Source organism: Bubalus bubalis, chromosome 4, assembly GCF_019923935.1.
Source record: "Bubalus bubalis isolate 160015118507 breed Murrah chromosome 4, NDDB_SH_1, whole genome shotgun sequence".
Taxonomy (NCBI): Eukaryota; Metazoa; Chordata; class Mammalia; order Artiodactyla; family Bovidae; genus Bubalus; species Bubalus bubalis.
This window is the reverse complement of record NC_059160.1, coordinates 10627156-10653079: the sequence shown is the minus strand read 5'-3', so window position 1 is coordinate 10653079 and position 25924 is coordinate 10627156. Positions and strand designations below refer to the sequence as shown.

The window sequence follows — 25924 nt, the reverse complement described above, 5'->3', positions numbered from 1 at the left end:
CATATATTTCTAGACATGGAATTGCTTGGTCAAAACGTATGCACATTTTTTAAATGTCTCACACATATTGCCAGTGGCCTTTCAGAAAGTTTACAGCAGTTCTATCCTCACCAGCCATCTAAGATGTGGCTATTTCTCTGAACCCTCGCCAATCCTGGACATCTCTTGTGTAATCCTTGCCATTTGACAGATGAAAAACAATATCTTGTTGTTTTGATTATCATGGTGTATGTTTAACCCATCAAGGTGATAAATATGTATCCTTCCTTCCAAGTCCCCTGAATTGAATAGTGAAATGAGTGCTTCCTTTTCTCTCCATTCAACCACTCTTCTCCAGAATCCCTGAGAACAGATAGAGAAATCAAGAGTAAAATCTGCTCAAATGACGAGACAAGCTCAGGGCCATGGCACCTGAACCAGTAAAGAAGGTAGTGGAACAGATGGCTCAATAGAGCACATATGCCCTAAATTACAATTTTGAAATGGGTAACAAGTCCTTACATAGAAACTTTTTTAGCTATAAAAGGAGATGAGTCCTCTGAGTTATATTTAGTACTGGCTAATACGAAAATCATTTGCATTTCTTCAACAACACCCAGTTCTGTGATGGGGCGAGTCCACAACGAGCCATCCCCCATTTCGAGTGGCCAAGCCACCCAATATGACTCTCAATTCCTGCCTAACTTTCTGGTCCCTTGGCTTTGTTTTTGTCTTGTGACTTTCTCCACAGCCTCTTCTCCCCTCCAGCTGTCAGTATCCTAATTTCCCACTGAAGAACTTATCCCTCCCCCACTCCCAGCTGTGTTTGGTCAGGATTGAGTCCAACCCCGCTCTGGACTTGACATGGGATGCAGGAAGCTCTGGGAGCTGCTAGCAGCCATCCTGAGCCATGAGGTTGAACCTGCACCAGAAGGAGAGGAGTTGAGAAAGTGAGAGGGGAGCTGCAGCTGCTAAGTCGCTTCAGTCGTGTCCAACTCTGTGCGACCCCATAGACGGCTCCCCCGTCCCTGGGATTCTCCAGGCAAGAACACTGGAGTGAGGTGCCATTGCCTTCTCAGGAGTGGGGAGCTACGTCAGGTCAAAACTGTGAGCCCTAATTCAAGTCTCTTGGGAAGCCTGTGTGTAAAACAATACCTTCCCTCTTTCTTTACAACACTTAAACCAGTTTTGGCCAGCTTTCTGTCACAAGCCAAGAATGCTGACCGAAACACTGCCTGTGGATGGATTCTGTGGTGCCGCAGGAACTCAGTCCATTCAATTCAATTGTTCTCAACGTCACTGCCACTAGTTCAGTTCATCATGACCCCAAGAGTGTTCTGATGCAAGGTACCACCAAGGAAAAACCAAGCTACGTGGAGCCTGAGGATTCCAGGTTGCCTTGGACGGACTCAGAAGCCCGCCATCTACCTGTAGGATGAGAGTCAAGGGGGAGAACAGGAGGGTGTGGTACAATTTGATTCCTGGGCGACCTCCGCTGTCATGTGGACCTACTGAAGACAAGAGGGTCTGAAAAGCTTGATGTCCTGCTTCTCTTCTACACTGAAGACTGATTTGAAAACAAGCCAGTCTTAGGACTTCCTTGGCAGTCCAGGGGCTAAGACTCTGTGCTCCCAATGCAGAAGGCCTGGGTTCAACCCCTGGTCAGGGAACTAGATCCCACACACTTCAACCAAGACCCAGCACAACCGAATAAATAAATAAACGTTTAAGTTAAAAAACAAAACAAAACAAAACAGGACTTAGGATCTGCCCTCAAGGAGCTGACAATTGGGTTCAGATAGGAAAGGATCGTTGCCAGGTGGGAAGTATTATCTTGTGAGACTGAGAAGGGGCCCATTCAAGACGTCAGGGGAGGTTTTGTGGAGAAGGGGCTGAGTGGCCCCTCAAAAGAGAGTGAGAGAGAGAGAAAGGTGTTTTAAGAGTTGAACCTTTTTAACTTGTCCTGGTTCCCACATGCAAAGAACAAGCCGAGTTCCTCCCCAAGGACCATCTCACTGCCCCAGGGGGAGGCAGGTTGGTGGGTTAGGAAGAAAGGGAATTTGAGAGGGAAAAGACGAACATACTAACATCTCAGTGAAGAGAGTTTTGGGATGGGGAGTCTTTGAAATTACCTTCTTTGGCTTATTTGTGCTCTTTCATTTTGGGAGAAAATGGACTGTGGAACCTCCTTTTGTATTTTAACATAATAGTCTCCCCAAAAAAGGGAAAGTTAATCAGAAAAGCATCCATATCACCCCATATTTCCTCTAGACTTATGGTCTCTAGGTCCTGCTCCCCCCACAAGCACAGGTCTTTAGCCAAAGCTCACCTGCTCTGAAGCCCAGCCTAGACATTTCAGCATAGTACCCTCGGAGATTATGTTACAGCAGAACTGCCGAGGAGAAGCCTGTAAGTAGTCTGGGCCCCTTGGGCCAGACATCCCTAACCTTATTTAGAGGAGAAGTTACCTTGATTTCCTGGAGATGTTTACTTCCTGACCATGAAAGCCCTGAGGAAAGAGTAGGGACAGGTGACACCTGACCACTCCCCTGCTCACCTGCCTGGACCTTGAGCTGGGACCAGGCAGGGCAGAGCTGCCCCCGGGGGTTGATGCCTCAGCTCTCCCGGGTGGTGGGCCCACCTCCTGCAGGAGCACTTGAGGGTCCACCCAGGGTGCTGTTCGATACCGCCTTCCAGGGTGTCCCAGCCTGATGTGCGTGGAAAGCACTGAGGCCCCGTGGTGCGCAGGTCCGGGCCTGCCGTCCCAGAGGAGGGCTCCGGGTGGATGTCTGTGGCTTTTGCCAGCCCAGCGTCCAGGCCCTCTCACGGGGTAACGGCACCTATAACCTCTTTTGTGGGTGGCCATGTGATCACGGTGCCCTGCTCTGGAGGCAGCCCAGGCCAGGCAGGCTGACTTCTCCCCCTGGAATTTGAGTGCTGAGCAGAGACACACACACTGAAAATAACCGGAGCTGATTCATCCAGTCGCGAGTCACTAAAGAAGGAAACCAGTGTCTCTCTACTTTCTTGGGCCCCTTAGCTGCCTGGGTTCTCATCCTTCCCGAGGCCTGGCTGTTTACTTTTCATTCCGTTGTGTGAACTAATTCCTATTCTTCCAGTAAATGTCCTCACCCTTCCCCAAAGTTAGCCCTAAAGCCTACTTCCATTACTGGAAACCAAAAACCCCCAAAAGGTATAAGTTCTAACCCTTGTAACAACCTCATTTGTCATTATTATCCCTATTTTAATGTAAGGTAGTTGAGCTTCACAGAAGTTAAAAGACTTGCCCAGGGACCCAGAGCTCACGAGTGCCACACTCGAACGTGAACCCCAGTCATCTGACTTAGAGGCACGACAGGAGTGCGGGTTTCATCATGAGACTAAAACGAGCCCACTACCCTGGTTTCTGCAGAAAAATCCTGATCACATCAGTGTCTCTGAATAGCAGGAATCCTCTCCAAATCAGAAAAATGGAGAAAGTAACACTTCACAGAGTTATTGAGAGTTGATATTGGCCTTCTGAGTCGACCCAAGTACAATGTTCTCTGTGTCTCTCTCTTCTCTTGCCCTTTGGGGCTCTCCCCTACATCTCTATCCCCTTCTTGTGTCCTGGTGTTCTGTTCCTGAAAGGCCTATCAGAGAATGCAGGAAAAAGAAAAGAAAATGCAGACACCCTCCAGAAAGGAGTGCAAGGGGCACATAAATATGCATAAAACCTAAACCTTCCACCGAATATGCCTTTGGAAAGAAGAGAGCACGAGTTTTCATTCCTCTTGAGGATGATGGAAGCACAGAGACACTAAATGTTTACATTGAGGTTACACCGCAAACTCAGAGGCAAGGTGACCCCAGGCCAGCTGGTCTGAAAATTCCAGAGAACAGGCATCCCAAGTTTCTGGTTTGGAACCTACCTGATCCCTGCTTCCCCTCTTTCCCTACTCTCTGTCCCAATTCAAATAAATCATTTACACGTCCACGTTGGGCAGATTTCTAACAAAGTTTCCCCAGACCTCTGTCCATCACACATCTTACCTCTCCCTTCAGGGCTGTGACTTACTTAAACTGTTCTTATAACTGTTTGAATGGGGGGAAAGTTCCCAAAGTTGTATTCCCTACGCTGGAAAAATTAAAGTTCCCTTAGAAAATACAGTTAAAGACAGAGTGCTATTTCCACTAAGATTTCTGATGCTTCTTTAGAGACAAATTAAAGTTTTCCCAGGACTGTGATTATAAAATAGCACATATAACTAAAAGATCAACCAGAGTTTCCCTGGTGGCTCAGTGGTAAAGCATCCATCTGCCAATGCAGGAAACAAGGGTTCGATCCCTGATCTCGGAAGATCATAAAGCAACTAAGCCCATGTGCCACAGCTATTGAGCCAGTGCTCCTGAGCTTGGGAGCCACAACTTCTGAAGCCCACTCACCCTAGAGTCTGTGCTCCACAAGACAAGCCACTGCAAGGAGAAGCCTGTACACTGCAACCGGAGAGTAGCCCCAAGAAGCAACGAAGACCCAGCGCAGCCAAATAAATAATTAAATTATAAATATATATATACACACACACATAGGTGTAAAGATCAGTCAACAGCTATTCACAAACTATCTGCCATAAGCAAAGAATTTACTAAAATTGACACTAGCTTACAACGAGTAAAAAAAATCCACACAGTATGAAGTTATTCAACGTAATTTTGATTCTTGTGATTTTTCTGGTTTCTAGGGCCAAGAAAACAAATACCCAGATAATTTCTGGGATTTCTTTTCTTCTCCTGTACATTGATTCCTTCCAGTCTTGAAAGTTTTATACTCAACAGCACATGAATTTTTAAAACTATGACCCATCACTTTAGCAACTTGCACATAGACATTTGTCTTCCACAGACACACAGATTATTTAAAGTTACAAACATGGTGTGCTTGTTAGTTTATATTCTCTTTTTCATTTTATAAGTCTTTCCCTGTTTCTCTCTGTATGTGTCTGGATGTAAGCTTTCACTGAAACACAAAATATTCCATTATACGGATACACCACAAAATTTTTAAACTGTTCCTCTAATGTGGGGACATTTCAGTTATTTCTATTTTTTTTTCTATTATAACTAACACAGTCAAGGATACCTTTAATGTATTTAGAATTTTAAAAATCTTTATTAAATAACTTCATTGGGAAAAATTCCTGGGTGTAGTACTTTTATAGCTTTTCCTAGTATCATGTTGCATTCCTCCCAAATTTTACCAATTTACATGCAACCCACAGTAAAAAGCACAATTTTACAGCACACTTAGTAGCATTAGAGGCTATGTTTTTAATTGTTACTCCCATTAGCAAGAAGTAAAGCAGAGTTGCTATGATCTTCACTTTTGATTACTGTCAGTGAGGAACATTATCTGTGTATTTTTTCTTATTCATTTACTCATCCGAATAAATTTCTTATTTCTTTCTTTAAAAAAAAATCATTATTTATTTACTTGGCTGCACCAGGCCTTAGTTGCAGCATGCTGCATCTTTCGTTGCAGTGTGAGAACTCTTAGTTGTGGTATGTGGGATCTAGTTCCCTGACCAGGGATTAAACCCAGGCCCCCTGCACTGGGAGCGTGGACTCTTAGCCACCAGACCATCAGGGAAGTCCCTCGTTATTTCTTTCTAAAATGCCGGCCATGACCCACCAAACTGATTTCATGACCCACTAATGAGTCATAATCCACAGTCTGAAAAAAAATGTAAAACAGGGTTTCATTTCACACTGCAGTCTCTGTTATCCCCTCCAATGAACTGATACACATGGATTAAGCCAAATCAACTGGACACCTGCCCCCAGCAGCCTGTGAAATAAATCGCCCATTTTCAGAGACTAGATATTGGTGGTCGTGGACAAGCAGGTGGCAGTGAGGACTAAGACCTGCTGTCGCTGTTGCAAATGGCCATCCGGGGGCTGGCTGCCTTCCCAGGGTTTGCCTGGCCTGCCCCTGAGGTGTGGCAGCTCTGTGGTATCATGTTGGGAAAGGGCATTTGGGCCTGAGGTCACAGAAGCCCCTGGGGGCCATCCTTCATGTGGACTAGCCCAGAGCATCTCCAGTCCAACCAAGAGGCTAGAGCAGCGGGTGAATTATGCCCAAACCCTGGCCGTGCCAAGTGATTACGGGGGAACCAGAAGGAGGCCCAGGCTGGGTAAGCAAAGGCATTGTCTCAGGAGGTCATATCACTCCAGGAAGAGACATGAGAGTGCTTCGTGGACCAGGCAGGCACTGGGAAGAGGCCCCTCCAGGTCAGCACCCAGGGATGCTGGAGGGTGAGTCCAGGCAGGAATGTGGGAGAGCTGAGGTCATCCTGGGGACACCCATCTCCCAGCCACTCCCACAGCCGCCCTAGCACACGAGTTTTGTGATCCACATCAGGTGGCTGTGTGACCTTTAGACAGGTCCTAATTCTCTTGCCTATGGATGAGGGGAATGACCAAGCCTTGCCAGGGGTCTCAGAAGAGACAGTACTTTTATGCCAAGCCATCAGGGAGACCATAACCAACCTCTATCAGCCAAAATTACAGCAAGCACCTTGAGAAGCTGTTGACTGGTGGAGTTCTGGCTCCAGGTCAGTAAATTATGCTTTCTAGTGTGTCTACATTTCTAATGTCTCATGTTCAGAACCTTCCGGCCTTACCTAATTTCCTTGAGCACCTTAGGCATTGCAAACTCAAACTTGCCTTCCACCCCCTTCATAGCACTTATGAATATTCATGAGGTGTCCTTAGCCGAAAGCACTGGGAAAACCTGTTCCGACAGGTGGGCTCTCCTGTGGGCAGTAGTACCTGCAGAGAAGAGGTGACCCTGGCCCTTAGATATTCAGGGAAACCCCTCAAATTCAGGAGGAGTTCAAGCTATGCTGAAGGGTTTCAGGCCTGAGAGAAATGAGAATTTCTAACTCTTAGGTGTTCTTAAGTTGCCTCTCCCTTCTTCAGAGTGGCTACCACATTCCTAATTGTGGTGTCCATCCTTCTTTCTAAGTGTCCAGCCTCCTCGAAGCAGTGGGGAGATCTACACGTGACCCTGACAACTACTAACAGGAAGTCCATCACCTACAAGAGGACACAGCTCTCAGCCTGCGGACTTGCAAAAGCATACTTCTCTTCCCCCGCTTTCCCTGGAATACAAATCAGAGCATTTCGTTTAGTGAGGAGACCTGTTCTCAGAGAGATGCTTCCTCCTTCCTCCGAAACAGCACCTTCACCCTGAGCCTCTCTGAGGGGCTTGAGCATGTGGACAGTCACAGCAATCACACACCTGCCCTAGACAGCTGCTCACGGGAGAGAGAAAGCCATAACCAAGCTCACCTGGGAACACACCATCCCGATTGAGCAGAATGGTGGGTTGCAAACTTAGCTCATTAGAATCACCCTGGAGCTTAAAAAATTGGCTGTATCTCAGACCAATTAAGCCAAAATCTCTGGAAATGGGACCCAGGCAATATTTTATTTTATTTTATTTATTTTACTGGGAATTCCCTGGCAGTGCAGTGGTTTAAATGCTGTGCTCCCAATGCAGGGGGCACAGATTCGATCCCTGGTTGGGGAACTAACATCATGTCTCTCAGCTGCACCACTTGGCAATAAATCAATATATAAAAAATATTCCTGGGCTTCCCTGGTGGCTCAGTGGTAGAGAACCCGCCTGTCAACGCAGGAGACAGCGTTTGGATCCTTGACCCAGGAAGATCCCACATGCAAAAGATTAACTAAGGCCGTGTGCCACAGCTATTGAGCCTGTGCTCTAGAACAGGGGATCTGCAACTACTGAAGCCCATACGCCCTAGGGCCTGAGCTCTGCAACAAGAGAAGCCACTGCAATGAGAAGCCTGCACCCCACGCCTAGAGAGTACCCGGCTCTTCCCAACTAGAGAAAAGCCCATGCAGCAACGAAGACCCAGCACAGCCAAAAATAAACACATAAAATTGAAAATATATATATTAAAAAAAAAAAACAAATTGAAGTATAATTGACCTACAACACTATCTTAGCTCCTGGTGCACCACATAGTGATTCGGTATTTCTATATATTACAAAATGACCACAGCCAGGCATCAGTACCTTTTAAAGCTCCCCAGGTGTTCCAACATGCAGGCCGGGTTGAGAACTGCTCCCAACGGTACAGCCTTCTGTTGATCTCTCATTTAGCAAGACTTCACCCTTCTCTCGAAAGGAACCTTTATAACAGCGAAACCTCTAAACCGTTGATCACAGTAACAGACCAATAAGAAGAACTATGGGGGTGGGGGGATGGGATGATGGGGACGGATGAGCAGACAAGGAGAGGGCTTTACATCCAGAGGGTATTTTACCATGGAATCACAATCCTTGGATTCTAAACAAAGCCAGTCCCCAGGAAGACATTCGGCCCCTGCCTCGCTTCCGGAGCAGCTGAACTTCACACCCTTTGTCAGAGCTCTCCAAGAGAAACACCTGCGCGGCAGTCACCGCGGCCCCCGGTGCGGTCACGCGCGCCGGGTCCAGCCCGGGGCTCCAGGCTTGAGCGCGCGGCCTCCGCTGGCCGGAAAGAGACTCCGGGGTCGGGGGAGGGGGAACGGCCTCGCTGCGGAGGTGATGGACGCGCTGCCCCCAGCGCCGGCAAGGGCATCCGGCAGCCGCTGTTTGCGCGGAGGCGGCTGGGAGCCCTAGCCCCGCGGTCCCTCTTGTAGGTTGCGGTGGGGGGGCGTTTGCGGGAACCCGCGCGGTGGGGCGCTGTCGGTAATGGAGGCCCCGAGACGGCGCAGCTGCGCTAAGGGCGCTTTTAGGAGACGAAATAATACCAAGATGTCAGAAACGAAAAGCCTTCCCAGCCACAAGCGATTTAAAGGTGTGACTTTTGAAGGCAGCAGCAGTCCAGACAGCGCTTGACCTTGTGGTGCGGAGACCCGCCCAGGAGAGGACGGGGCAGCACTCACCCGCGGGCCCTCGGGCCGGCGGTCCTCGGCGCGCGCAGGTGCTCCGGCCGCTCCCGTGCTGAGCGCGCCCCGCCGGCCCCAGGCCCCGTCCACGCCCGGCTCCGGCGGCCGGAGAGCGCGACCCGCGCGGCGCGAGGAGGAGGCCCGGTCCTGCCGCAGCCTCCTCTGCGCCCGGCTCCGCGGTCGCTATGGAAACCAGGCGCAGCCCGAAAGGTGACACAGAGAGGCGCCCCGGGCCCTCCCGGCCTCTGCGGGGCCGGGCCAGGTCTGCGGTGGTGGGGCTTCCCGGGCCGCACCCTCAGAACGTCCCCTCCACCCGCAAACAGACCCTCCCTTCCCCGTCCTCCTGGCCTCCTCCCTCGCCCCCTCCCCAGCCCCACCTCAGTCCTCTCGGTTCCGTGGAAATGCTGGCGCTTCTCCGGCTCTTCCAGTCGGAGACCCCGGACGCTGGGCTGCTCAGCGACCTGCGCCTCTGCTGGAGTCCGGACCCCGCCTCACTCTGCACGAGCCCTGGACTGCAGCGGCCCGCGGACTGGAAAGCAATCTGCCAAGCTCTAAGGAAGGCAGATGGAAGGCTGGAGAGCTCGGAATAAATTCCTCAGCATTTGCCTATTATAATCGGAGCAGAAAGAAGCCTTAGCGATGATCGCGTCTTCAAGGATCGTTGGCTTCAGTGACATCCATCAAGCTGAGCGGCGGAGAGCAGAGCTACTCCAGCAGCACCCTCAGGACAGGGCTGATGCCTCCAAGAGCCCCGTGGCTCCTGCGTGTCTCTGTTGCTGCCTGGCAATCCCGCCGTCCCTACCTCTTTTTCCTTTTTTTTTTTAATATCACCTTCTATCAGATTATGTTAACACCTCAGGCCTTGTAAGGTCTGCATAGTATTCTGGGGCGCAAGTGTCCTATTTAATATTTATTTTATCTTTTGGCTTCACTGGGTCTTCAGAACTGCCAGCCCTGGCTTAGTTGCCCCTCAGCCTGTGGGATCTTTGTTCCCCAACCAGGGATGGAACCTGTGTCACCTGCTTTGGAGGGTGGATTCTCAACCACTGGACCGTGAGTGCAGTCTCCCTCCCTGCCGCCTTGGCTCTTCTGTTGTCCACAACCATTAATGTGAGTTGCCCAAGCTCCAGGATCCCTGTGTGGCTCAGAGGTGTTCCAACTTAGCACCCGAAGTCCTTTCTTCGTCTCAGCACTCTGCCTCCATGTCTACTCTACCTCAATCTGCAGCTGTTTTGCTCCAGTTCCAAAATAAGGGAAGGAAACACTTTTATGGAGCTCTGACATTGTGCCTAGGCTATTCGTGGGTTATATCGTTTAATCCTTGGGTCAGCCTGTGAGATTTTACATCACTGTTTTATGAGCTAAGAACATAAGAACACAAAGAATTTACTTACTTGTGTAACCTACACAGGCAGGTCAAGGTAAAGCTGGAATTCCCACCCAGTTCTCTCTGACACACAGAACTGACACAAAGTTGAAGGCAGGAGGCCATCTGGGGTTGGCCCAAGTGGGGGAAAACTTCCTAGAATATCTAGAATCCCACCTTTCATTCACTTATTTATGAAAGTGAAGGCCCCCGGCTTCCTAGAATATCTAGAATCCCACCTTTCATTCCCTTATTTATGAAAGTAAAGGCCCCCGGCTAGGGAACAGCTGCTCCAACAGCTCTGCAGCCTCAGGAGCCACAGGAGCAGAGAGACAGGGACCCATCTGCGGTTCCTGGTGCTGCCCACAGCAACGGGGGGGCCATCCATGTGGTACAACATGGACACTGGAGTCCATCCACCAGAAGATGGAGAGGGCCTGAGCTCTGCTCCCAGGGATGAGGGGCCCAGCAGCTGTGCCAGTTTAGCTTGGAGACTTCTGCTGTCAAATCTCTGATGGACTGTCCCAGGAAGGAGAGGTATGTGGCCCTCCACAGGGCAGGAGAAGGGTCACTAGAGACGCAGGTCAGTGGAGCCAGCTCTCTGCTCAGTCTGAGGATTTCCCATCACTGCTGGCTCACAACAGGGTGATCTGCAAGTGAGCTCAGGAAAATGCAGGGTCCACGCAGCCAAGAGCTTGGAGGAGGATACCCTTCATTCTCCAAGGCCATCCTCCACATGTATGGCCCAAATTGACGTGGGTGGCACCAGACACCTGCTTTGGGAAACGTTGACTCTGTGACTTCCAGTTCCCTTTCAAATCAAAGATTCTGTGACCTGTCAGTGTCTGTTTTTCTTGTACTGCTATTTCACTCCAGTAGATAATGTTTTTAGTGTTTTTGACTCTTTGACTCCCAAAACAATTCAGAATGGTTCGTACTATTAGAATGCATATTTAAAAAAAAAATTTTTTTTAATGAAAAAATTGAATCCAGGAGGATCCCTGGGAAAAAGTGAGTTGCTACAGAATTCAGGTACTAAATTAAAAGCAAAGTTTGTTCCAGTGAAAGTCGCTCAGTCATGTCAGACTCTTTGCAACCCCTGAACTATACAGTCCATGAAATTCTCCAGGCCAGAATACTGGTGTAGGTAGCCGTTCCCTTCTCTAGGGAATCTTCCCAACCCAGGGTTCAAACCCAAGTCTCCTGCATTGCAGGCAGATTCTTTACCAGCTGAGCTACCAGGAAAGCCCAAGTTTGCTCCAAGTCTGGGCAAATAGAGGCAAGTGTGATGTTATTGGTTCTCACTGTTCAGGAAGGGGATGCCCACACTCCACTGGCCTCAAGTTCCCACTGGGACTAAGAAGCCCAAAATGACAGGAACAAGTTCTTCCCTTCATTTTATTTAATTTTTATTAAAACTTTTTAACATTTACTTTTATTTATTTAGCTGCACTGGGTCTTCATTGTAGCATGCAGGATCTCTTACCTGTGACGTGGGATCTAGTCCCCTGACCCAGGATCGAACTCTGGGCCCCTGCATTGGGAGCTTGTAGTCTTAGCCACCCCCAGGGAAGGCCCCTCCCTGCCTTTATGCCCTCCCCTTCAATAACATGCATGGGAACATTTTATACAGAGTTGGTGCTTAGTGTGTTCTGATCGACTTGACTTACTTTTTTTCGCCACACCATGAGGCTTGTGAGATTTCAGTTCCCGAGCCAGGGATTGAACCTGGGTCACAGCAGTGAAAGCCCAGAATCCTAACCACTAGGCCACCAGGGAAATCCCTTTTTTTGTTTGTTTTGTTTATTTTCTTTTTTTCAAAATTTATTTATTTATTGGTTGTAATGGGTCTTCGATGCTGCAAGGGCTTTTTCTCTAGTCGTGGCAATCTGAGGCTGCTCTCTCCTTGCAGTTCTCAGGCTTCTCATTTCTGTGGCTTCTCTTGTTGATGTGCTGCATGGGCTCTAGGGCGCTCGGGCCTAGTTGCTCTGTGGCACGTGCGATCTTCCCAGACCAAGGATCAAACCCATGTCTCCTGCATTAATAGGTGGATTCTTTACCACTGAACCAACGGGGAAGCCCCTGTTTTTCACTTTTCTTAAAGATGGAATATGATGCTTTCTCCCTGGGGCCTGGTAGAAGCAGTGTCCTGGTCAGGCTCTCAGCCGTGGCTCTGAACTCACATGAGACTGCTCCGGGGGAGGGTGGAAGGGGGGCTGGACCTGGCTATAGTGGGCTCCAGGCTGCCGTGGTGGCGCCCACTGGTCCCTGCTCATGTCTTCTGAGCAGGTTTCCATCCTCAGTGTGTCTGTGCTGCAGAGCACAGCTGCTCCACACACAGGCCTGCTTCCCTCTGGAGCTCTGGTCATGCCCAGTAGTAACAAGAACCAACACCGCTATTTCTTCTGCTTAGAACACAAGCCCCCTGATAGGTGCTCATCCTGCCGCTGCTCTGTTAAGCAGTTACTTACTTCTCAGCTCTTTTTCCAGGTGAGGAAATGGAGGCACACAGGCTCAGGGACCTGCTAAAGGTCACAAGCCCCACGGCGACCTTAGCATTCTAGCTCTAGGTCTGTGCTCCCAACCACATACCCCCTGCCCCTCGGCAGGTATCTGTATGTCCTTAATCAAGTCACCCAGGGACCAAGATCCAAAGTGAGGTTTTCTTGGTGAAAAGACTGCTGGTGCTGAGTTCTCTGCCCTCCTCTTTCCAGGCTCCTCTCTTCCCTGGAGACAGGCGCTGAGGTGGCCCTGTGTTTCCTTCCCCACCCAGCTTCCTGGGAGGGCTGCTCTCCAGCCTGCCCCCAGCTCTGCTTGGCTCAGGGCTTTGGAATGAAAGACGCAAGACTGAGCTCCTAGGAGTGACTCACCTCTGCTTGGAGGGATTACTCACCTCTGCTTGGAGGGCTTTCATGCCATTAGCCATTCCTTCTCCATTTTTCCTAAAAATGCCAGATGGTCTATATTTTATTTTAAAATCAGCAGGGGGTCTTCCCTGGTGGTCCAGTGGTTGAGAATCTGCCTTCCAATGCAGGGGATGTGGGTTTGATCCCACATCCTACATGCCACAGGGTAGCTAAGCCCATGTACCACAACTAGAGAATCCCCCAGACACAGCAATGAAGACCCAGTGAAGCTAAAAGAAAAAAAAAAAGAAAGAAAGAGTAAATAGACTTCTTCATAGACTTTTCTTTGGGTGATTGTCAGCACGACCTGTCCCTTCACCTCTGTCTCTCCCACTGTCCTGGGATCATTACAACCACCTGGGCAGGTACTGCAGACCCTGAAGGCCTGGGTCGCTCTCCACCTGTGACCTGTAGGTAGCACTTAATAGGAACCTCCTGATCCCACTGTCTCAGGCCATCTCAGGTCCAGTGGAACGGGGCCAGGATCAAGCCCTGGGTGTGGCTTCCAGGCCTGGGTCGGCAGGAGCAGGTCTGTGCTGGGCATCTCCTGCTTCTGCTCCTGGTAGACTCAGCTAAGCCCAAGGGCAAGAAGACACCGAGGGCGTGCCCACGGGAGGCGCGCCCTCCTGTGCAGTTTCCCACACAGCCAAGAGTCAGCCCTTTCTTCCACTCAGCCCAGCCGAGTCACTGGCACCAAGCACAGTGTCTGGAGTCGTATGAATCTCATGCCCATGAATGTTCTCTGTAGGAGGCTCCCAGGCTTGAAGCAACAAACAAGCAAGTCAATACTCTTCCCACGTGGACACCATGGGCCTGCAGGCCTGGGAGCAGCCAGGCTCCCCTGTGGACTCTGTCAAATCTGCTGAGACAAAGGCCAGATGGAGGCCGGACTTCAGGGGTCATGCAGAGAGCATCTGCTCTGTTACAGGGTGGCAGAAAGTGCAAGGACCCATGGCTTCCTCTGTCCATGGGATTCTCCAGGCAAGAGTACTGGAGTGGGTAGCCATTCCTTTTCTCCAGGGGAATCTTCCCAACCCAGGGATTGAACCTGGGTCTCCTGCATTGCAGGAAGATTCTTTACATTCTAAACTTCTCTTTACCATAGAAGCCCCATTGAACAGGTTACTTCACCCAGGTTACTTCAAACATGTCTTTAGACCTAAACTGAGAAGATCTGGATTTGAGTTCCAGCCAGATTATCTATTAACTGCATGGCCCTGAGCAAATCAATGAGCACAAATTTCGTTATCTGTCGAATAGGAATGGAAACATGTTTCCTTCACACAGGAGCACGTGAGGATCAAATAACAGCACACATGAAAACATTTTGTAAACTGTAATGTGCTCTGGAGCTGTCAAGGGTCGTATAAAATGCTGTTTATTGCAGTTAACAATGATAGTTTAAGTAGTTTGTTCCTCTACTCAAGTTTTGACCAGAACAGTGTGAACAGTAAACAATGGTGAGCTTTGATTTTCTCTCACTTTCTAGTCCGCGTTCTGCCCCAGGCAGGCAGGAGCAACAGGGACTGGAGGTTGGCACGGCGCAGACCTGCAGGGGACACAACAGGTAGGAAAGAAACACGTACCTGTGTACTCATCGTGGTCAGGGGCTGGATCCTGACAGACTTTAGGGTGGGCTGGAGGGGACCAGCCCCCTGCAGAGCTGACCATCACTCAGCGAGAAGCACAGTGGATGCTGACCCGCTGACAAGCCTCCCTACCCACTGGGCTCCCTGCCCTGGGCTGCTCAGAAAACACTGGTCACCTCTACTCTGGACTTTGACTGCAAGGACCTTGGAAGCAGCTCACTGGTGGACTTGGGATCTCTTCAGTATCCACAGCCCCTGTGTTTCCATTCAGACTCCCAAGCAGGCAACACTGGCTCACAGAAAAGAAGCCTACATTTTAGGTATCAGAAACTTCATCCTTTATGCATCCCAGTGCCTTTGTGTCCGGGACAAGAGTTCCAGAAGTAAGGATGCTGCTGTTGCTGTTACCGAACAAAGTTCATGTGCACAGTAAGGGCAAATAGAAAGATCGGAGTTTGGAGCAGAGGGATGTTTATTGCAGAGCCCAGCAAGGAGAACAGATGGCTTATGTTCAGAAACACTGAACTTCTCTATGATTTTTGGGGGGAAGGTTTTGGGGTTTTTTTTTTTAAATATTTATTTATATGTATTTGGCTGCTCCAGGTCTTAGTTATGGCACGCAGGGTCTTCGATTTTCATTGCAGCATGCAGGATCTTTTGGTTGAGGCATGTGGGACCTAGTTCCCTGTCCCTGCATTGGGAGTGTGGAGTCTTAGCCACTGGACTACAGGGAAGTCCTGAAATGTATTTCTTAAATAATGAGACTTGAAAGTCAAGATTACACCTTGATCCATGGGCTGTAGGACGGATGTTGTGTTAGCAGGCAGGAAAACAGCATTCATCTCATTGTACATCTATCTCCATCAGAGCTCCTGGTGACCAGGTTCCTTGTCACTGGGCAGCAATATTTTTGAAAGGAATCTCTTTTTCTGAGCAGTAGGTCTCCGCAGAGGATTTAAAATATTAATTGAACCATGCAGTAAACAGAAGTGCTGTCAGCCAGGCTTTGTTGTTCCATTTGTAAAGCACAGGCAGAGTATGTGCTCTTAGGGGCCCTAGGATTTTTGGATTGTAAATGAGCATAGGCTTAAAGTCACCAGCCACAACAGCCCCAGCCACAACAGCCCAAAGAAGAGAATCAGTCTGAAAAAAAAAGAGAGAATCAGCCTGTCCTTGAGGCTTTGAAGCCAGGCACTGACTTCTTGCTTGCTATGAAAGTCCCAGATGGCATTTTCTCCCAGTCGAGGCTATCTCATCTACACTGAAAATCTGCTGTTTAGTGTAACCACTTTCATGAATGATCTAAGCTGGATCTTCTGGCTAAGTTACTGCAGCTTCTACATCAGCACCTGCTGCTTCACATTGCACTTTTATGTTATGGAAATGGCTTCTTTCCTTAAGCCTCACAGACCAACCTCTGCCAGCTTCAAACTTTTCTTCCGCAGCTTCCTCATCTCTCTCACCATTCAGAGTGTTAAAGCTTTACTGTGGATTAGAGTTTTATTAAGGGAATGTTGTGGCTGCTTTCGTCTTCTATCCAAACCACTCAGACTTTCTCCATATAAGCAGATATCATATCAAGTGTTTTCCTTACTTATCATTTGTGTGTTCACTGGACTTGCACTTTCAATTTCCTCTAAGAACTTCTTTGCATTCACAACTTGGCTAGGACTTCCCTGGTAGTGCAGGGGATAAGAATTTGCTGTCAATGCAGGGGACACAGGCTGGATCCCTGGTCCAGGAAGATTCCATGTGCTCGGAGCAACTAAGTCCGTGCACCACAGCTACTGAGCCTGTGCTCTATAGCTCACGAATCACAACTGCTGAGCCTGCACGCAGCAACCACTGAAGCCCAAACCCTAGAGCCTGTGCTATGAAACCATAGAAGCCACCACAGTGAGAAGCCCAAGCACCACGAGAAAGAGTAGCCCCTGCTTGCTGCAACTAGAGAAAGCTTGCACACAGCAACAGAGACCCAGAGCAAACAAAGCAAACAAGAAAACAGCTTGGCTACCTGGTGCAAGGGGCCCAGCTTTCAGCGTATCGTATCTCAATTTTCTTGCTTTCTTTTTTTTTCGTTTTGTTCATGCCACATGGCATGTGGGATTGTAGTGCCCCACCAGGGGTTGAACCCACGCCCCCTGCAGTGGAAGTGTGGAATCTTAACTATTGGACCACCAGGAAAGTACCCCCATCTCAGCTTTTGACATGCCTTCCTCACTAAGCTTAATCATTTTTAACTTTTGAGTTAAAGTGAGACGAGTGGCCTTTCCTTTCACTTGAACACTGGTAGGCCTTTGTAGGGTTATTAATTAGCCTACACTCAATACTGTTCTGTTCAGGGAACAGGAAGAACGAGGAGAGAAAGGGAAAGGAGGGAACCACCAGTTAGTGGAGCAGTCAGAACACCCACAGCATTTATTGATCAAGTTCATAGTCTTACACGGGTGCCCCAGACAGTTACAATAGTACCCTAGGTCACCATAACAAATATAATTAAAAAGTTTAAATTATTGTGAGAATTGCCAAAATGTAACAGAGACACCAAGTGAGAAAGTGCTGTTGCTCAGGGCAGAGTTGCCACACACAGATCATCAATCTGTAAGAACCACAGTATCTGTGAAGTACAATTAAGTGGAGCACAATAGAACAAGGAATGCATGCATTGCTAGGTTATCAAAATTAAAAGGAGAGAATTTTAAAAGCAGCAAAAGAAAAACAGCTTGTTATAAGGGGACTTCGCTGGTGGTTCAGTCGCTAAGACTCCATGCTCCCCATGCAAGGGGCCGGTCTCCATAGATCACCCATGCCACAACTAAGACCAGTACAGCCAAATAAATAAATAAATCTTTAAAAAAAAGAAAAACATTGTGTTAAGTCTGATGGCAGCAGGTAACTCTGCAGAGGAGAAAGTGCAGTCTGAATAAGAGGAGAACGGAGCGCATGAACTCACACTGAAGAAAGGGCAGTATGCACAAAGGTGCTAAAACTTTACAGTGGTGCAGAAAAGGCCAGGGGTGAGTGTGTGTGTGTGTGTGTGTGTGCATGCTCAAGGATGTGGTTGGAAGCCCCTGTGCAAAGGGCAGAGGCTGGCTTGAGTGTGAAGAGTCCAGAATTGGAGTGAGAAGGGTTTGCTGCTTAACCAGGGGAAGGGTCAGAAAGAGACTGCTCAGAAGAGTGAGCGGAGCGGGTAGACTCTCTTAAGCTTGCAGACGCAGGAACAGAACAGGCCGTCTCTCAGTCTCTCCCGCACTCTCCTCCCAACAGCTGTGCAAAGACCAGCACGTGACCCTGCAAGCACAGCACTGCAGCTTCTGACGGCACCAGGAGGAGGGCAGGGAAACAAAGGCCACAGGCACAGCCACGCCAGCTGCCAGGAGCCCCAGTCCCCACGGCGACACAGAAAAATAGTCGTGAGACTGCATCCAATGTCACTCTCCACTGGGGACCTCCCAGCCCCCACCCCGGGACTGAAGCGCCAGGCCCGGGAAACAGGCCGCTCCTCTGTCTCTCCCTGGAAGGTCCAAGGGTTGCTCCGGCTGGGCAGGGGGGATTCCTGGGGAGCTGGGGTGGGGAGGTGGATGTTTAGGGAGCTCCGATGACAGAGCGCAGGGCCAGCTCAGCACAGCTCAGACCAGGCTGCCAGCACAGCTCGTGCCCCTCCTCTGTGCGATGCCACTCCTGCCCCTGGGCTGGGTTCTGCCAGCAGGACTCCAGGAGAAAGTAGACCCATCTCCTCCCTCTCCTCGCTTCTCCAGATCAGCCCTCCACCTGTCCCTCCTTTCTGCCTCAGGTCCTACACCAAGACCTCTGCTTCAATGACTTCAGACCCACTACACACAATTCACATATTACCTTAAACCAGACGTTTTAACTTTCCTGAGCCTTGATTTAAAACAAAACAAAACAAAACAAACTTCTACCTTCTCTCTCTCTCAAGGATAAAATGGGGTTTAAAAAGTAACTAATGGGGACTTCCCTGGTGGTGCAGTGGACAGGAATCCTCCTGCCAGTGTAGGGGACACAGGTCCTGGTCCAGGAAGATTCCACATGCCACAGAGCAACTAAGCCTGTGCACCACAACTACTGAGCCTGAGCTCTAGAGCCTGAGAGCCGTAACTACTGAGCCCGAGTGCTGCAGCTACTGAAGCCTGAACACCAAGAGCCTGTGCTCCCCAACAAGAGAAGCTTGTGCAGCACAGCAGAGTAGTTCCCGCTTGCTGCAGCTAGAGAAAGCTTGTGCACAGGAACAGAGGCTAGCACAGCCAACAAATACACTAAAAATGATTTTTTTTGAAGATGGAGACTCTTTTTCAGGAGGTTAGTCACTCTGCTGGGCCCTCACAGAGGTGCTCAGGAGACCCCGCAGTCTCCCCAAAATATCTTGATTAACCCTGACAGTGCTTTCCAGCAGAGAACACTGATTTCAGCGTTAAGTAATACAAAGAGCACAGGGCTTCCAGGTGGCTCCATGGTAAAGAACCCGCCTGCCAATGGAGGAGATGCAAGAGATGTGGGTTCAATCCCTGGGTCAGGAAGATCCCCTGGAGAAGGAAATGGCAACCCACTCCAGTACTCTTGCCTGAAGAATCCCATGGATGGAGGAGCCTGGCAGGCTACAGCACATGGGGTTGCAAAGAATCGGACACAGCTGAGCCCACACACACGCATAGGAGCACAAACCTGATGTTTAATCCTCCTGATCAAAAGGGAGGTGATAAATTATTAGTCTCTAGTCATGTCCCTTGACCCTCCTAGAACCCATTCTTTTCCTAAGGAGATTCGCTGCTTCTGTCCAAGGCAAACAGATGGGCTCTAGGCCCTCCTCTATTCACGAGCCAGGTGGTCACCATATGTCTCAGATCAGGCTGCTCCCACCTGCTCATCCCCCGCCCCCGCAACGTCCCCCCATCTCCTCCCACTCACCTGCCTTCTCAACCTTCCAACCGGGTCCATCTTATTACGCCTTTAATGGAACCCCTTCCTATCCTCCCTCATATTCCAGGCATTTCATTGCTTCATGTTTTCTAGGGTTTTTAAATCCACTCTTCTTTTTCACTGCCACCCGTTGTCTTGGGCTGTCACCTCAAGGGTGCTGACAGAGAACGCGAGGGAGGCGGTGTCTCGAGTGAGGCCGGTGGCCAGGTATGGCTGCACAGGTGAGACCCCACGTGCAGACCTACAGAACCCTCACGGGCCTCTCTCCTTCCAGTTCACAAATCTGGGCAAATGAGACCTGGGTCCCCGTGAACCTATCTTTCTTGTAGGCTGTGACAAACGTCTGTACTTTGAGTGGGTCACAAACACCAAGAGGACACGGGCAGGGCAGCCACATTGGTCTGACTTTCAACAGATCAGACAGAGCAGTGACAAGGAGCCGAGATAAGGCTGGACCGGAGGGCGGCAGGTGCTGAGGCGGCCTTTTGGGAAGTGAGTCCAGGAAACCCTGTACCAACCTGGGGTATGGAGATGTGGGTTGTGGGCTGTACCGTGTGTAGCTGAGCATCACTGGGGAAACCTCCCAAACATTCCGTTTTCTTCTGGAGGGGCTGCGGGTAGCTGAGTTGGGAGGTAAGGGACTGAGATGGGGGAGTGGACCGGAAGGGGAGTCTGGAGAAACCATGACAGCACGCGATGGCAGAGAGCCACGGCTCCAGGAAGGGCAGCAGGAGCCAGGACTGGGGCTGCCTTTTAGGGAAGCAGCCTTACCAGCAATTCCAGTTTAAAAAATAACTTTGCCAGCGCAGATCAAGTCTTGGCTCCTTCTGCCTGGAACTACGACGAGGAACATGTCTTTGGGGTTCAGCTACAAGTCTCTCTGGCCCCTCCTTAGTCTGCTGGTTACTGGAGACAGCAGAGGCTCGTGGGACCCTTTAGCTGGGGAAGGTCCCAAGGGCCTCGGTGGAAGTCTGGCCTCAGAGTTGGACAAGGCTGACAATTATTGATAACAAGACAGACTGTTCCCTGGCACAAGAGCAGGAAGAATGTGGCCCCACCGCCAGGGAGGAAGCTGTGGCTGCCTTTCAGCGTGACCTTCCTGGTTATCTTCCCGCCAGAATCTCTCCCAGTGTGCTATCCCATATGGTATTAGGAAGACTGAAGCCAATTAAGATGGAAGGAAACCTCTTGTTTCAGAAGACACATTCACCACACCCCACCCCTCTCCAAAAAAACCTAACAAAAATCCAGAAGTCCAGGGACTTCCCTGGTGGTCCAATGGTTAAAACTCCAAACTCCCAATGCAAGGAGCCTGGGTTCAATCCCTGGTCAAGAAACTGGATCCCACATGCAGCAACTAACACCTGGCATGGTAAAATAAACAAATTAAAAAAAAAAAAAAAAAGAGCAGGCATCTCAGACTTAATGCACTAGTTTGCTTCCCACTCCAAAGCAATTGATTTCCTTGTCTTATTCAAATCACTGAAGGAAAACCACTATTTACCAAGTCACTCAGGACAAAAGCGAGGAGTCATCCTTTTTTCTGCTTTCTCTGTGAATCCTTCTCTCCATTTCACCTTCAAAATGCATTTCACAATGGACCACAGCTAACTAATGCACCGCCTCCATCAGATCTAAACCACCATCCTCTCTCTGCCTCAGACCACAACCCCTGCCTCTCTTCCTGTCTCCAACCTCGGCCCCTTTGGCCTGCTCCGTCCTCCATGGAAGCCCGAGTGCTCTTTCTAAAACAGATACTGCATCATGTCGCTCTTCCCCTTAAAGATGTCTCCAGACTCCAGATCTATATCTGTCCGCATCCTGCCAAGCCCTGCTTAACTGGCCCGTCTGCTCCCTGGGCACCTCCCTTGTGACTCTCCTGTGGTCCACAGTGTCCCGCCCACCTACTGGCCTTCCTCTCAACATGCCCAGTACTTTCCCTCCCTGGACACGCTCCTCCCGGGGCTCGGTGCCTCCTCAGTCTCTGGGTGGCAACATCTCCTCCAACATCTCCTCAGACGTGCCGAGCCAACCAGCCCCTCCAGTCACTCTGCCTGGTTTTATGTGTGACTCAGAGCACTTGTGAGCACGTGAAATCCTCTGGCATATTCATTCTTTGTCTGTCTGCAGCTGCCCCATCTCCCACCACCACTCCAAACAGAAGTTCCTCCAGGAAGGGACCTGTCCATTCACCGTGGTCCCCAGCCTGGAACACAGCTTGGCCACTAGTAGGGGCGGACATCGGGGGAGGACTCCAGCCCCCTTCCCGCTCCTGCCCCCACGGCAATCCCTCCAGAGAGGAAGGGGGTCCCTGGGAAGTCCTTCTCGCCGCTAGGCCTGCTTCCATGGCTTCCTGCTTCCTCCTGTGTGGACCCCATTTGCTGGGTGTGGGTAAGCCACCAGCCCCCTTATGGCTGGGGACGAGGGTGGGTGCCAAGAGTAGGGGCCAGCACTTCAGGGAAAACACAGGCCGCAGCCCAGCTCCACAGCATCACAGCTTCATGACTCCAGCTGCGTTTCATTAAAAGTGGGCTGGCTCACTGGAACCCAGACCCTGTGGCCAGTAGTCTGATTTCTGCCTCATTTTTGTTCTCCTCCAAGCTTCAATTAAGGGAGCAACAAAAGATCTCTATCATGAGCCATGTGTGATGATGATCTCATCAGCTAAGACAAATATTTTTTTCTGGTTGTATTTATAGAACCTTTCCTTGTTTCCTTGGACAACCCTAGCTGGCATTATCTTGTTCGCTTTCTTTCCATCCAGATCTGTATCTGTGGGGGGCGGCTTTTTATCTGCTGCTCTTTGCTGCCTTGGATTTCTAATTCCTCTGTTTTGCGTCTCAGCTTTCATCTGTGGGTCTCTTTTAAAATCAAACAGTTTGGAATTTCCAGTTACCAAGACAGTAACTAGAATTAATTAAAAAAAAAAAAAATAGACACCATTGGCTATGGATGAGCACTTGGCGATGGTTTCTTTTAGCAGTTATCTCAGTGCCTTCGGGAGGAAAACTTGGTTCTCCTTTCCTGGTTCTGCCAGTCATATGTTTCCTGGCGACGGGCCTCCCTTCAGCCCCACTGGGTGGGAAGTGCAGCCCGCCCCTGCAGCCCTGTGGACGCGCACCCTCTGCCGCTTGGAGATCTACGTGCCAGCAACGTTCTGGCTTGCTCAGGGGCCCATTTACCCTGGGTCCTGTCAGGGCCAGGAGAACGAGACAAGACCCTGGGAGCGGAGAGGGTGGGGGTTAGGGGACTCCTGTGCAGCCTGGAGCCTGCCCTACTGACAGGGATGCAGAGAGCAGACAGTCTGGCCAACAGATCTGCCCTCGGAGCTTAACTCTCATGCCGCAACTTCTCAGCTAAAGGTGTGTTTGCCCTGTTGGGCAGAATGGTGCCTTCCCCATGTCCCTGCTCACAGGCCATGTTGCCTTCAAAAAGTGGGACTGCTTCTCCGGTTAGGATCTGATTTGTGGGATTTTTTAGTTCCCCAATCAGGGATCGAACCTGTGTCCCCTGCACTGGAAGGCAAATTCTTAACCACTAGCCCACCAGGGAAATCCCAAGCCCTCACTATTTTTACATATAGAACCCTGATGATCATACAGCATGCAAACAGGTTTACAGTGTATCTATGGCACTTTTCTTTGGGGGAGTGATGATCAGGAAAAAGGTATTTAAAAACACTCTTTAAGTGTTTAAAGATACTGATACAGAGGTTGAACAACATCGTCTCAATCTTAGTTCTTGCCTTCCTCTCTTCTGATCAAAACTTGTCTTTCAGCAAAGAATCTAAAACACATTCCCTCTAATTTATGTCTGATAAAAGTTTAAAACAGCATCTCTCATAGGGATATTTGCTTACTAATAGCCCCAACAATGACTTCCGATAAAAAGCCATGAAGATCTAGTCATGGAATTGTAGCCTGGGCCAAGCAGGAGGAGGCTGCTTTCTGAGAAACTTGGATTTATTTATTGACTAGCTTTTTAAGTTAAAAAAAAATTTGGACAAACTGTCTGCCAAAAGATCTTGTTTATAATCAATTTTATATGTAAGAAGCTTCTTCTTGGGTATGCTTTAGAAATAGAAACATAGCTTCAGCCATAAAAAGGAACAAAACTGGGTCATTTGTAGTGAACGGGATGAACCTAGAGTCTGGCATACGGAGTGAAATGTCAGAAAGAGAAAAACGTAGAGTGTATATTAATGCATATGTATGAAATCTAGAACGATGATACTGATGAACCTGTTTGCAGGGCAGGAAGAGAGACCAGATGTGGAGAATGGACTTGTGGACACAGCTGGGGAAGGAGAGTGTGGGACTAGTTGAGAAAGTAGCATTGACATGTGTACATAACCACGTGTACCATAGCTGGGGGGAAGCTGCTGTAGAGCACACGGAGCTCAGCCTGGTGCTCTGTGATGACCTACAGGCAGAGGGGTTGCCCAGGCGGGAGGCTCAGGAGGGATATGATATGGGTACACATACAGTTGATTCGAGTCGTACAGCATGACATTGTAAAGCAATTACATGCCAATTAAAAAATAATAAATAAAATATAGCCAGTTCAAAAAAAAAAAGAAATAAAGAAATGTTGCAACTTCTAGGATCTTGTAATGGTCTTTCTGAAGTCAAGATAGTTTTGAAAACTCCAGGGCCTGTGATCATCTAGACCGAGGCCTTCTCAGTGTCCCTAAAATCAGAGCTTCCAGATTTGGTCACTGTTATTCTGCAAAAGACCTAACTAACCGGGTTAGATGGGAGGGCAGCGGCGGTGCCTGCGTGCGTGGGAAGGGGAGGGTGGCGGTGCGTGTGCAGCAAGAGGCAGGGCTTTTCGCAGCCTCTTTCTTTCACCCTGTGCAGACCTTGCCACATGTGCACGATAGCTGGATTTATGTCCCTGAGATTCCCTGAATTAGCCCGACTTCCTCAAAGTCACCCTCCCACAGTTCTTGGCTTTAACTAGAATCTTACTAGTGACCTAAGTCCAGTGTTGGCTTTAAAAGTAAGAAAGAGACTGGGAACAATTAGATAGGGTCCGCATAAGAACAAATAAAATGACTGGAAAATAGATCCTTTGCAGAATGCAGTTGGAACTGTTAACCTTGGACTAGGAAGGGCAGAGAAAGAGGTTATTTTGTGGGGACGAGTAATTAACTCTTCTCTTTCGTCTACCTTTTTGGATATAGATGGGGTATAAATAACATTCTCACTGCTGAGGATCAAATACAAGAAACCAGGCTTGATTTCGCAAAGCAGAGATGTAGAGTGAATACAAAGGAAAAATCCCAGTACATCGTTAGACATTGGTCCTTAGAGGGCTTGGTTTTGTTTCTTTTTCTGTAAATGTAGGAAAGGCAAGACACAGCAGAGATGGTTTCGAGAATGGAGCTGGACTGTGATTACTAAGTACATGTGAATTAGGACCTTAGTAAGATCCTGTGGAAGCCAGAAAATGTACCCTCCCTGTTTTCTGAAAGGTCCTGATTTTAGGGCCAGTTACTCTGACTATTTTCATTTCTGATGGTTAAAGGCATCCTGGTGAATGAGTGGGAGGAATGTGAGTCCTGTCCTAGACTCTGTTGTTTACTGACCTGCTGACCTCAGACAACCCACAGCCTCCTCACAGGGTCACGTGTGATGACAAAGGCCTTCCTTCTTACTTAAGTTGTTAAGAGTGTCAAGAGAAAAAAAAATGACAGCGTTCTACAGAATGTTCAATGCTACATAAATATAGCAACTGTTATTAATTCGGATAAATTGTTCATTAGGCCTTGATCAAAGGTATTTCCAGCTGTCAGTGTTGACCAATACTGATTCCCAGGTTTGAATCTCAAAACCTGTGAAATCCTTCCATTCGAACGTCCTCCTATCTGTCTATCCCATCACCCCTAAGCTCAAAGAGTGCCTGCTGGGGGGCAGTTAGTGACAGGACACGGCAGGGCACAGGCAGGAGGTGGAGCGGGGGTGCAGCATGGCGAGAGCTCTCATCAAGCCAACGGTGCCCAGGATCTCCCCGGAAGGGCAGAGGGAGGGACACGTCCCAGAGGGGCTGGGTGCCAGTCCAGGCTCGGGCAATAGGAGTTAGGCCCACATACAAGAGTGAGGAGGGGGCGACCCCAGGCCAAGACTCAGAGCAGATGAAAGCTGGGTGAACTTGGGGAACTGCGAGTACAGTTAAAGGACAGTTGCAGGGGGTGAAGGTTAGCC

At 49.3% G+C, this 25924-nt stretch overlaps 1 protein-coding gene and 1 long non-coding RNA gene across 2 annotated transcripts in view; one reads left to right on the top strand and one right to left on the bottom strand.

The window, feature by feature from the left end:
- The window catches only part of MICAL3 (microtubule associated monooxygenase, calponin and LIM domain containing 3), a 156130-nt gene extending 146669 nt beyond the window's left edge, over window positions 1-9461 (bottom strand). Inside the window, exon 1 of the mRNA XM_006071401.4 lies at window positions 9297-9461. The gene's annotated coding sequence lies outside the window, so the exon portion shown is untranslated. The remainder of the gene's footprint in view (window positions 1-9296) is intronic.
- Window positions 9462-9901: 440 nt separating this feature from the next.
- LOC123333173 lies at window positions 9902-18744 on the top strand. Its single transcript, XR_006550335.1, has 3 exons — window positions 9902-10029; window positions 14681-14758; window positions 18048-18744. It is a non-coding gene; the product is annotated as an uncharacterized LOC123333173 (long non-coding RNA).
- Window positions 18745-25924: the final 7180 nt, after the last annotated feature.